This window comes from Micromys minutus, assembly GCF_963924665.1.
Source record: "Micromys minutus genome assembly, chromosome: 29".
Lineage (NCBI taxonomy): Eukaryota > Metazoa > Chordata > Mammalia > Rodentia > Muridae > Micromys > Micromys minutus.
The window spans coordinates 34,317,760-34,330,767 of record NC_137964.1 but is presented as its reverse complement, the minus strand read 5'-3'; the positions used below and the strand labels follow the sequence as shown (position 1 = coordinate 34,330,767).

At 50.0% G+C, this 13,008-nt stretch overlaps 1 protein-coding gene across 2 annotated transcripts in view; it reads right to left on the bottom strand.

Annotated features, from left to right (window-relative positions):
- Positions 1–11,786: 11,786 nt before the first annotated feature.
- The window catches only part of MYO18B (myosin XVIIIB), a 199,813-nt gene continuing 198,591 nt past the window's right edge, over positions 11,787–13,008 (bottom strand). For both annotated transcript variants that reach the window (XM_080940828.1, XM_080940829.1), the window contains exon 44: positions 11,787–12,003. The gene's annotated coding sequence lies outside the window, so the exon portion shown is untranslated. The remainder of the gene's footprint in view (positions 12,004–13,008) is intronic.

Sequence of the window (13,008 nt, the reverse complement as noted above, 5' to 3'; positions counted from 1 at the left end):
AGGCAGTGTGAAGGCAATTTGGGCAGGAACAGGGGTCCACAGAGCTGGAGAACACTTAGGCCACATCTTGTCCAGTTTAGTGAACCCGAGGCACGATCTGTTCTTGAGCAAGGTTTTTTTTTTTTTTAATAATTCATATAATATGCTTTTAAGCCTCTCAGAAATCTAACCCAAACCGTGATCATTAAAAAGGACTCACAAGGTGACGTCTGTGCCCACTGTCCTTTGCACACCCCTCCAGAGCGCTCAGCCCACGCCGTGCAGACATCCCAAACCCCTTCTTCCCCTTGGCCTTCTGTGCTGAACCGGCTTCCAGTGACTCCCTTCCCAAACTCTCCGTGTCTAAGTCTGATATCTATTGTGATAAAACATGGGCCAAAACCAAGTTGGGGAGCAGAGGCTTTATTTGGCTTACGTGCTCCAAGGCACACTCCACTGAGGGAAGCCAAGGCGGGAACCTGGAGGCAGACACTAAAGCAGAGACCATGGAAACACGTTGCTCACTGACTTGCTCTCTGGTGGCTCCCTCAGACTGTGCACTTATACAACCACCTGTGGGCGGCTCTGCCCACAGTAAGCTGGGCCCGCCCACATTAATGATTAATTAAGAAAATGTCCCACAGACGTGCCTACAGGCCAGTCCGAGGGAGGCAATTCCTCAGTCTCTCTTCCCAAATATATCTAGGGTTTGTGCCAAACTGGCACAAACCAACAGCATACCCCATAATTCACACCTTTATATCAACATCATTACCATCATCATCATCATCATCATCATCACCACCACCATCACCATCATCATCATCATCATCATCACCATAATCACCACCACCATCATCATCATTGCTGCCATCCTCGAAGTCACTGCCATCACCTCCACCTCCACCTCAGCACCTGACTTCAGAATTTTCTCTTCTCATCTCCTCTGGATTAAAGCTCTCCACCCCCAGCTCCTCCCTTCTTCTCATAAGGACCCCAGGGAAAGAATGTTCAATCTTTTCTGAAGCAGGCGAGGGAGGGGAGGCGGTAGAGCGTGTGTTCACTGGTCCTGCTGAAGCTGTGATTGACAGGAGATAAGAATAACTTGTGGCTTGCTATCTCTCACCCTCACTGGTCTGCGAACTTGAGATGAGCTTGCTCATTCTCCAGGAGAACGAGGCACGGGCTGCTGACACCATCTCAAAGCAACTTGCAGCACAGTTGAACAGCCGGAATCTACTCACGAACCTGCGTGAGTCTCAGAGTCTGACCGAGCCAGCCCACAGCACCGCAAGCAGCTGGAACTGGCCCACTCCAGGCGACCCAGAATGCATGGTCCGAGACACGCATGCCGGGGCACTGATGAAAACACAGGATCAGAACCGGACACAGGTGTTCACGGGGCGCCTGCGAAATGCTTGGCCAGGTCTCCCTCCACGAGCAGGAGAATTCTGGGTGTGTCTTAAAGTGCGGAGAGGAATGTGCCAAAGGATGCGTAACCAGCCTTTGTGTCCGTGGTTCCTGTGTCCGTGTGTCGAACCCACCGGGTCAGGGAGGTTTGGAAGAAACTACACCCATACTGAACCTTTGGGGAGTTTTGCTTGTCTGAGCTTTGGCTGACCATAGAGGGACACAAAATCCATCCCCATGGACGCCGGAGGATGACGGGACTCAGCCATGGTCTCGTCTGTTCATTCTGCGTTGTCCACCCATCTACACTCTATATTCGTGCTCGATATGTATAAAAAGTCCAGCGGATTGTAAAAGACGATAATTCTGAGGAGAGAAGAGCGTGTCAGGAACGATGGGCAAGGAGCCTGGTGATCGCCTTTCAGCACTGGGAAGGCGGATGTGTGGCTTCATCTTAGCTCTGCTTTTCCTAAAGTCAAGGTTTACTGCAAGCGAGTCTCTGTAGGAAGAAAATTACACTGACTCGGTGCAAAGCTTGTTTTCCAGCGCAGAGTTTTTCTTTCTTATAGACATGTGATCTTGGCCCAAATTATCCTCCCCACACCGACCCCTGTTCGCTCTCTGCAAGACGGAAAGATCGTCTAACTATTGCTTGCATAGGAGAACTGAGTGACATCATAGACAAAATACCCAGGATGCATCAGAAGACAACAGAGGTTCAGTAAATGGCAGCATGTTTGTTTTGGTGTCTGCCTACAACATACACCTAGACTCTGGCTTCTCCCCTCCCTTCTCAGAAGTGAGACAGCTTTTCTGCCTGCCTGAAGTCATCCTCAGAACCTGCAGTGGGACCTACTAGGGGTCAGGCTCTCTGGAGTCTCCTCATCGAGGTCACAAGCAGCAAGACTAAACTCCAGGGCTGGGAGATGGCTCTGTCTGTGAAGTACTTGGGGTTCACGGAGTTCTATTGGGCACCAGAGTTTGATTCCCGGAACCTACAAACAAACCAGGCATGGTGGTTTACACTTGCGATCCCAGTGCTGGTGAAGTGGAGACAGGGGGATTAGTGGGTTTCACTGGCAAGACAATCCGGCTTCATTAGTGAGCCCTAGGACCAGCGAGAGATGGATGTGTGCCCTGAGGAATACCTGAGGTTGACCTTGGTCCTTGACCTTCTGCACAGGCACATGAGTGTGGGAGAGGGTGGGGGGCACAAGAGAGTGCAAGCATGTGCATGAGCACACACACATGAGTGCACACAGAGGTACATGAATATGTACACACATGCACAGAGGCACATGAGTGTGCACATACACATGAGTGTACACTGAGGTACACAAGTATGCAGATACACATGCACAGAGGCACAAGGGTATGAACACATACACACAGAAGCACATGACTGTACACACATGCACATGTGCGTGTACACAAACACACTCACAAGTGCACACAGAGGCACATCTGTATGCACGTACATGCACAGAGGCACATGAGTATACATCCACACATGAGCACACACAGAAGCACACGCACACACACAGAGGTACATGAGTGTGCACACACATGCACAGAGGCACACAATTGTATATTCATATGTGAGCATACACAGTGGGACATGAGTGAACATGCACACATGGAGGCAAACGAGTGCACACACATGTACAAAGTCACTGGAATGTACATTTATATGTGAGCACACAGAGGACATGAGTGTCCATGCACACACACACAGGTGCACGAGTGTGCACACTCACAATGCACAGAGGTGCACAAGTGTGCACACTCACAGTGCATGCACACTCATGTGCACACATGAACATTGAGTATGCAGTGAAACACAAGGTTTATGGTGACACTTAAAAGTGACAATGTCTCTGATCCTCACTGTCAGATGAGGAGCCTGAAGGTGAATACAGTGGTGCTCAGTCAGTGAGAACCAGGGAGGGGCAGGACCTTGTGGCTCTCCTTCCCTGTCCTGTTACACTCAGTCACCACACTGTTAGGATGCCGCCCATACACTGTGGCCTGTACCTCCATTACCGCCACACCGGACTTCCAGGATACGGAGCCCCAAACGAGCCCACAGCCTGGCCCAAGGGTACCTCTGAGCTCTGAACGTCTGTTGTTGGAGCCTCCTACTCAGCCGGCCTTGCTGCCCTGCACCGTGGTTCAAAATCCCAAGTCTGGAGCCTGTGCTGCAGCCTGAGGTGTGTAATGACTCAAAGGCACTTTTGTGTGATCAGGTCTAGCCGCAGGTGACCGGCTCCTGTTTCCTCTCCTGCTCCCGGCTTTGTGAGTAGCCAAGTTGACAGAGGAGTTGTGTCTTTAATAAATGTCCGACCGGAATTCACATGGCTCATTTGATTTATGATCTAATTTTCCGCTGCAGATAAATAGGGCTGTGCTTCTCCGGCCATCCTTTGCGAGACTTCTTATGTACTTTCTGAAGGCCAACCTTCCATGCCCCGCCCTTCACGGAAGCTTCCTGGATGACTTGTTTTCCACGGCTACAGAGGAGAAAACCGAGGCAACAAAGGGTCCTAGTGAGGGGTGGGCTGGAAACAAACTTCAGCATTCCTCAGTCCCTCCCCAGCCACTCAACTGTTCAGTTTGCATGTGTTCTTAAAACCCAGGCTGGGGGATTCCACAGGGAAGGAAGTGGTCACACATCTGTGTCTATGGGCTGTGAGCACATTACTGTGCAAGATAACCGTTGCTTCCTATTTGCCAAGCCCTTTAACGTTTACAAAACCACGCATGTTTACTATCTCGTCGGCAATAAACGTGCCTCGCTCCCGACAGTTAAGTAAACGGCGAATGTGACCTGAGAGTCTGGAGAAGCCTGGCACTGAAAGCAGTTTTCTAAAGCCAAGATCTGGTATCTGCAGCGCTGGCAACAATTGCATTTAAATTAAATCTCTGTCCTTTCCCATTGGTTTTAGCTTTGGCTCTCTGCCTCCGTCAATATGGGTGGCTTTGCTCTCCAATGTTGCTCTGTCCTCTAGTGGACATCATGACTGCCTGATCTGGGGCCTGGTGCACATGCAGGGTGGGTGGGGCATGTGCACATATGAACACACAGAGGTATGCACACACACACACACACACACACACAGAGAGAGAGAGAGAGAGAGAGAGAGAGAGAGAGAGAGAGAGAGAAAGAGAGAGAGAGAGAGAGAGAGACAGAAACAATGACTCAGTGTGGGTCTTCCTACTGAAGCCTTCCCTATCTGAGCCTCAGTGGCCAGCCCTAACCATGAGCCACACAAGCAAGGTCCCTTTGGGTGCTCCCACTGGTGCCACCCCATCTTGTCCCATTAAGACGAGGCGTGCAGTCAGAGAACTGCAGGCGACGCCATGCCGGTGTCTTCAGCTGCCCTACTGTGGCAGTTAGGTCTTCCACAATAACCGGTGAGCAGAATCCAGCGGGGGAAGGGCGGGAGGTATGACTGCAGTCAGTAGTGTGACCTGATGTGACTCTTTTACTTTTAGCATGATCACGCTGATTGTTGGGATGGGACAGCCCCAGGAGGTCAAGAGTAGAAACAGGGTCTGGGTGAGCCATGGCCACATCTCTGCTGGGGACTGTGACTGGGTGGCAGGTGGGAGTGGGCAGCAGTGAGATATTCTCTTCCTAATCCCTGCCACGTGTGTGTGCGTGCACGTGTGTGTACATGTACGTGTGTGTATGTGTTTATATGAGGTGTATGTGAGTGTGTGCGTGAGGTGTGTGAGTATATGTACACATGGCCTGTGTATGTGTGCATGAGGTATGTGTGAATGTGTGTGCATGAGGTGTATGTAAGTGTGTGTCCATGAGGTGTGAGTATGTGTGCATGAGGTGTGTGTGCATGAGATGTGTGTGAGTGTGTATACATGATGTGTGAGTGTGTGTGTGGTGCATGAGGTGTGAGTGTGTGTATGAGGTGTGAGTGAGTGTGCATGCATGAGGTATGTGTGTGTGGATGGGGTGTGCGTGAGTGTGTATGTGTGTACATGCATGTGCATTGGATATGTATGTATGTGTGTGAGTGTGTATGCATGAGGTATGTGTGTACATTAGGTATGTGTGTATGCATGTGTGTGTGTGAGTGTGTGTGCTCATGCATCAGTGAAGGCCAACTGTGTGTGTCTTTTGACACTATGCACCTTGCTATTTTGATACAGGCTGTGTCATTGGCCTGGAGTTCACCAATTAGGTCCAGCTGACTGGCCACAGGGACTTGGTTCTCCCACCTGTGCATGCACAGTTCTGTGACAGCAGGTGCGTGACACACCCAGCCTCTTCTACGTGGGGTTCTGGGTACTGAGCTCAGGTCTTTGCACTGGAAGGCAAGTGCCTTACAGACTGTGCTCTGTCTCCAACCTTCACTTGGAGAGTCTAGAGCCCCCCAGCAAAGCTGGTGGAGAGTGCTGCTGGCGGTGCTGGCGGCGTCCCGAGGGAACAGTCCTTCCACTTGCCATGGCTCCCATTTCACAGTTCTGAGAGCTTGTGTGGGTTGAGAGTTAAAGCCCCTGTTGTCCCTTGAGGCCACTTCCCAGTCTCAGTGAGCACACACTGGCCTCTGCGACCCGAGGCCCCAGCTCGAAAGTGCAGTGATGGGCATGAATTATTAACACATACCTTATGGTTCCCATAGTCTCTGCACTCAATTGCTCTGATTCCCTCCCTCCCCCAGCCCCGGAGGCTGCCGGAGTGCCACGATTGTCTCATCTTTACAAATTGATGCTTAATGAAGTTGGAAGCATAGGCACTGTTAAATGGCCGAGGGTTGCCTGGCAGAGTCGGCATTCCTGGCAATAAAAAAATAACGGCTGTGTACTTGTTGATCTGGCTGGAGCAGAGCCCCGAGCTTGTGCCTGAAGCACACACACCCTGTAGGAAGTGCACTACAGAGCTCACTTTCTGTACAGCTAGTTTTGCCACAATGGTGTCCTATAACTAATGTCCGTGACACTCCAAGCGTGTGCAGGACTCCGTGTGGAGCACTTATGTGCCTGGAACTGTTAGCAAGGTGCTTGGCTTGGTTCTGTAGTCTTGGTGAGGTTCTCCTGCCTGTCTCTGTGAAGGCCTGTGTGATGAGCTGTTCATTTTGCCTAAGAGAAAATTTCGTCATTAACAGCGAGGCCATTACTTGGTAACTCCATGATGCTCAGCTTCTAGGAGCCCCCCAGTGACTGAGCTCAGCAGAGCCCAGAGCCCAGCCAGATCTGCTCTTCACTGGTCGGTATAGCTGAGCTGGATAGTGATGGGAGGCTTGGAGCTGACCCTTTCTACGACAGGTGACACATCTTCCTCGGGGTCTGGTCCTCCCCTGCCAGAGTTCATCCTCCCAGGTGGATTTCCCACAAACATCTTCTGCTCACTTCTTACTCTGCGCACGTCTCTCATTTCTAAATTGGTTCCATCTAGATGGCCAGAGGGAGCTGGCTGTGCTCTGTGAAGCATCCAGGAGGCCTGGGTGTGCTCTTGGAGTTGAGACAGATACAGAAGGATACAGCCCGCTTGAGGCCCATACCCGGAATGCATGCCCTCTTCCCTTAGTGTCTACTGACTAGAGAAAACTCTGACTTGGGGGAAGCACTCTGCCCTCCTGGTGGGACTGCTGAGCTCACGTAACAGTGCCAGGATCGGGTGAAGGAGGAGAGATTGTGACCATTGTCATGGCTGGCCCTGGTCACTGCCATAAAAGAAATGTCCCCGGAGGCAGCCTTGAAGCCTTGTCCCATGTGACTTCCTCTCCTCACACATGAACAGTGCATGTTACCCAGCCTTTAACAACCACCCAGCTCCCTTCTCTGTCCTATTTACGCCTACCCACCCCTACCATCTTTCCCTCCCCCCTCTTACTCCAGGTATTCTCTATGCCACAGTGGGAGACTCTTCTGTCTTCTGGCCAAATCCAGATCCAACACACAGCAGGTCCAGATCAGTGTCAGACAAGAGGAAGGAAGAGAAACCAAAAGGAGGGCTCCCCTCCATGGCAGTGGAAAGATTCACGCCACTGGGTGACTGCGTGGTCCTCTAGACTATGCACTGGTGTATCCCTGTGACTTATAAAATGATACCAAGTCTGGTTATAATTTGGAAAATTTCTGGAGAGAAAACAGGAAATAACAAACTTTCAGGTCTGATGACCAAAGGTTTCTTAGGAAGGGTCCATATAGTGTGGATAGTAATGCAAAAATAATTAATAAATTGGGATTCACCCAAATAAAAATATCCGCATGTTCTTGGGACACTTGCTAAAGGGCTTGGGGGATGGCCCAGATGCTGTGGGGTTTTGAATGAGAATGGTCCCCACAGATCATAGACCTGAATGTTTAGCCGTCAGTTGGTGGAACTACGTGAGAAGGATTAGGGGGTGTGGCCTTGTTAGTGGAGGTGTCACTGGGCGTTGGCTTTGAGGCTTCACAGGACTTGCACTGTCCCGGGTATCTCTCTCTGCCTCCAGCTCATAGATTAAGATATGAGTTCCCAGCTTCCTTCTCAGCTCCCTGCCTACCTGCTGTTGTGCTCCCTGCCTACCTGCTGTCGTGCTCCCTGCCTACCTGCTGTCGTGCTCCCTGCCTACCTTCTGTCGTGCTCCCTGCCTACCTGCTGTCGTGCTCCCTGCCTACCTGCTGTCGTGCTCCCTGCCTACCTGCTGTCGTGCTCCCTGCCTACCTGCTATCGTGTCCCCTGCCACGATGGCCGTGGACTCACCCTCTGAACTACAAACAGTACATTAATATATATGTTGCTTTGGTCAAGGTATTTTATGGAAACAAAGAAATAATAATTAAAAAAATAGCTGGCAATGTGTTAGCCTTAAATATACCTATTTTAAAATTATTATTATTTTTGAGGCAGGGCTTCATGTACCCCAGGCTGCTCTGGAATTTGTTATGTAGCTGTGGCTGCCCCCAAACTCCTGATCCTCCTGCCTGTGTATTCCCCGTAACTCCTGTATGTACTAGGCCAGTTTTATACAGTGTTGGGAACTGAACCTGGGGCTTTGTGCGTGCTAGGCAAACATTCTACCAGTGGAGCCACATTCCCAGGCCACTAAATGCATTTTCAAGAAAACAAATATTCATGCCACAGACTGGGGGCTGGGGTGGGCCACCCGCAAAGCAAGTCACTGGCTAAGGTCTTGCTTACAGAGGATGTAAAACAATCCTATAACTGGGTGATAAAGAGACAAGAGTGCCAATAAAGACTTAAGCAGATATTATATGCAAGAACACGTGCAGATGCTCGACAAACACTTGAAAAGGACACTCAGCTTTAGTAGACATTAGAGAAATGCCCAGTAAAAGCACAATGAGGCTTAGCTGCTGGCTCCAGCCACCGTGGGTCACCCTGAGGGAAACCTGAGTCTCCCCTGTTCTTCCAGGAGACAGGATGGACAATCCTGATGGAATTTATCACAGTTAAGTGCACACACAGTATTATAGGATTCTGATGTTCAGTCAGTAGGTGTTATCCAGGAAACTGAGAACAAAAGCCCATAGAAATGAATCCAGTGTCCACGGTGAGGCTATTACAGGAGTGTCTACACAGCAAACTAGGGACAGTCAGCTGTAGGGAAGTCATAGAAAACCTGCCCAGTCTTTAGACAATGAAATATTATTCTGTACCATAGAGGAAGCTTCAGAAGAGAGGAAACAGGAAATGACCTACCAAAGTGACTAAAAGATTTCATTTATGAAAATCTGTGTGTGAGAGTATGTACATGTATGTGCATATATGTGAGTGTGAGTGCAGTACCCTTGAAAGCCAGAGGACGAGGTCAGGTCCCCTGGAGATGAAGTAACAGGTATAAGCTACCTGACTTCCCTGGGTAATGGGGAACCACACTGTAGGATATGGCAGCATGCGTTCTAACCACTGAGTCTCTCTTGCCCTTGAAGTGATTAAGAAATGATCAGTCTTGGCAGGCATTTGTCAAAAACTGAGCCACCAACACGCTTTCCTTCTGAGGGCATATACAAAGTAGACCTCAAACCAGCAAAGCAATAAAGCAACATTGTTACCAATATTGTAGTTATTTTTCAATGTTACCTTTTCTTGTCATCTAGCTTTTAGGGGCTACAGAGGCAGGGCTCTCTGTTGTTTAGCACAGTGCCTGGTACCTGGCAACTATCCAGGAGGCATTCATTGAGTGCCTCCATAAACGGTCAAACTCGTGAACGGAGGCAGGGAACAGAACGGAAGATATTCCCAGCTGGAGAGATCCGCCCTGTATTTACAGCCCTCGGGCATATTTGTTCTAGTTTTCTGGACAAATGGGAGCTATGAACACTCCATTCTGCGTATTTACAGGGCGGCCTGGAGGCTGCTTGTGCGCTAATCAGCATCCCTAAGAAATCCTTTACCTTTGGAAAAGAGGACATAAATATTCTCTAACCCTGGGGCCAGAACTGCTCCACCAGATTCCTGGAGGCTGAAGAACAGCCCTTCACTTGTGCAGAGACGCATGAGGAGGAGCTGGAAGGAGGCGGTAGGCAGGCCCGGGGACTGGTCATATGTCCAGCCCTCGACTGTCTTCTCTCCCTCACAGGCAGGATGGGTCCTCTCCAATTCCCAGCCACCACCGAGGGCAGGCCCGCAGACTGTGAGGATGTGAACCCAGGCACTGTGCTGGCTCTGATGAGTGCTGGCTGGATGTCTGGGATCCTAGAGGACCAAGAGGGTTCCTTGAATTCATCCCTCATTCCTCAAGACCTCTTCTGAGCCAGTCGCCAGAACAACAATCAGCATCCCAGGAAACCCAAGTCAAAGCTGTACCCTGAAGCTCAAGGCAGTCCTGGTGTCCGTGGGCTGCCCCTACCTCAGCGCTTGAAGGGCTGTCTTCAGGGATCCCCTTCCATTCTGGGAGGAAGGGCACTTGTCACCTCAGATAAACGTGTCCCATGTCACTGGGAAGGGGGCAGAAGTCTCTGTGGAGTCCTTCCCTGCCTGCACGGTACCTTATATCGGTAAGTTGTGAGCTGTTTGAGCCTCCGAGAAGCAGGGTCTGCAAGCTGCAGTGCAGCCCCCACCCCAACTGCCTGATGAATAAATATTCACTCCTAAACTCAACCTGGCCACTGAGCACCTTCAGTGGAATTTTCTTTTTCCTCCTTCCCCCTTTTCCCTCCCTCCCTCCCCTTTCCCTTCCTTCCCTTTTCCCTCCCTCCTCCATTTTTTTCTCTTTTTTCGATACATGAGATGTGGTCTCATGTGTCCCAGACTGACCTTGAACTATGTAGCCCGGGATAACCCTGAGTTTCTGATTCTCCTGCCTCCACACCCTGAGTGCTGGGGTGACAGGCCTTGTTCCAGACTAACCACTGTCTGAGCCTCACTTGGGGATTTTCCTCGCCACTCTCTAGTTCTGTCTAAGGCCTTTCTTAGATCTGAGCACGCTGCTCAAAATGACTTCTTTGTGGAAATAAGAAGAAAAGTTGGTGTGGACACTTACACAACTGGATCTGCTCTGTGGCCTTGACCTTTTCACATCTGGGTTGTGTTGTATGATGGTACGTTGGAGCACATGGTGTGTGTGTGCAAGCGCGCGCGTGCACACGTGCATCTGGACCAGAGGCAGACGTCTGGTTCTATCCTTTGTCTTTGTCCACCTTGTCACTTGAATGGAGGTCTCCTGCTGAGCTTAGCAACTCAGATTCAGCCAGGCCAGCTGTCCAGGGAGCTCCAGGGCTCCTCCTATTCTTGACTTCTCCGTACTAGAGATAAAAAAGCTGCACCCTGCTTGTTCCCACCGGTTCTTGGGAATCTGAATGTGTGCTTGTGCAATGTGCACTTCCCTGAGCTTGTTTTGCTGTCATTTTTGAGACCGACATTATTTGTAGAACACAGACTGTCCTACAGAACCCAGCCTACCTGGCATTCATACATGTGCATACACACATGCACCCATACCTGTGCATACACACATATGTACCCATAATGTACATATATGTACATACACACATGCACCCATACCTGTGCATACACACATATGTACCCATAATGTACATATATGTACATACACACATGCACCCATACCTGTGCATACACACATATGTACCCATAATGTACATACATGTGCACTCACTCATACATGTGCATACACACATATACACACATACACATGCATACATACATATGCATCACACACACCCCCAGGGCAGAGAGTGGGGGAATCTGGGAAGGCTTGCTAGAAGTGGTCACAATCCCGCAAAGATGAAGTGTCTAGATGGAGAGGTAGGTCAGTGCCTGTAAGCATGGCTGGAGGGAACTGGCCATGCTCAGCCCACCTTACTAAGTACGTGTGTTGATTCCATGTTGATTCTTTGGGACCCTCGCTGCCCACCTGTATCCTACTGAGTCCAAAGTGGCCATGCCTGCACAGAGAAACCACACAGACTCCAGGGAAGGCAACTTTATTTAATACAGACCAAGCAACCTGGTGACCTGGTGACCTGGTGACCGGCTAGGACATGTCTCTCTGGGCCCATCCCACGTCCTGAGGGTGACCATGTGGTCTGGCTCTGGATGGCAGGCCCCAGGAGCCTGGGTGTCTCTCTCTCTCTCTCCAATGCTTTGGAGTGGGGAACCTTTGGTGGCAGCTGCATCTGGGGAGGCTGGAAGCAAACACAGGTGAGAGTCAGGGCTGAGATGCGGCTGGGAAGGTCTCCTGGGGAAGCTGGGAAGGCAAGCCTGGACTTCTCAGAGCCTGGAGAAGGGGTGGGGGGAGAATGTGGGGAGTCATCACTGGAGGAAGGCAGGACAGATTTCCAAAGGGCCTGCTGTTGTTGGATCTGGACTGTCCACAAAGTCCCGAGGTGCTGAAAAGCTGTTTCTAGTTACTGGGGGACCCCTCACCCCCAATAATGCTTCTAGGACCCTAGTCTCCTTCTCTCCACCTTTCTGTCCGCCCCGGGGGAGTGTAGCTTTGCATTGTAGTATTTCTCATGCCCATTCATTATGGGTTGATGTTCCCAAAACCCCGAGCCACTGTGAACCGCTCCTCTTTACATGTGGGTCACAGGAGGCAGGTCTGCACAGGACAGAAAGCTAGAGTAACCTGCCCTCCACTGAACAGAGGCCAGGCTGTTTGTGTCTCTTGTGTGTATGTGTGTGTGTCTGAGTGGATGTCTATGTCTATGTACATGTCTGTATGAGTACATACACATATAGACATATATGTAGGTATGTATATGTATGTATATATGTATGAATTTGTGTGTATGTGTCTATATGAATGTGTATGTGTGTATATGTATATGTGTGTTTATATGTACATGTGTGTGTGCATATATGTATATATCTGTGTATATTTGTGTGTATGTGTCTATATAAATGTGTATGTGTGTATATGTACATGTGTGTATGTGTTTATATGTATGTGTGTGTGTGTGTATGTGTGTGTGTGTGTATTTCAGACAGGTCTCATTATGTACCTCTAGCTGCCCTTGAGCTGTGACTCTCTTGCCCAAACCTCCCCAGCACAGGCATCATAAGTGTGTACCACCAACCCTGCTGATCTGAATTCTCATGAAACCTTCAGGATACTGTCCACTCACTGAGGATAAGACCCCATGGCTTGCCCATGAGCCCATGGCTAGCAGTGGGAAAGGGATGAGGCT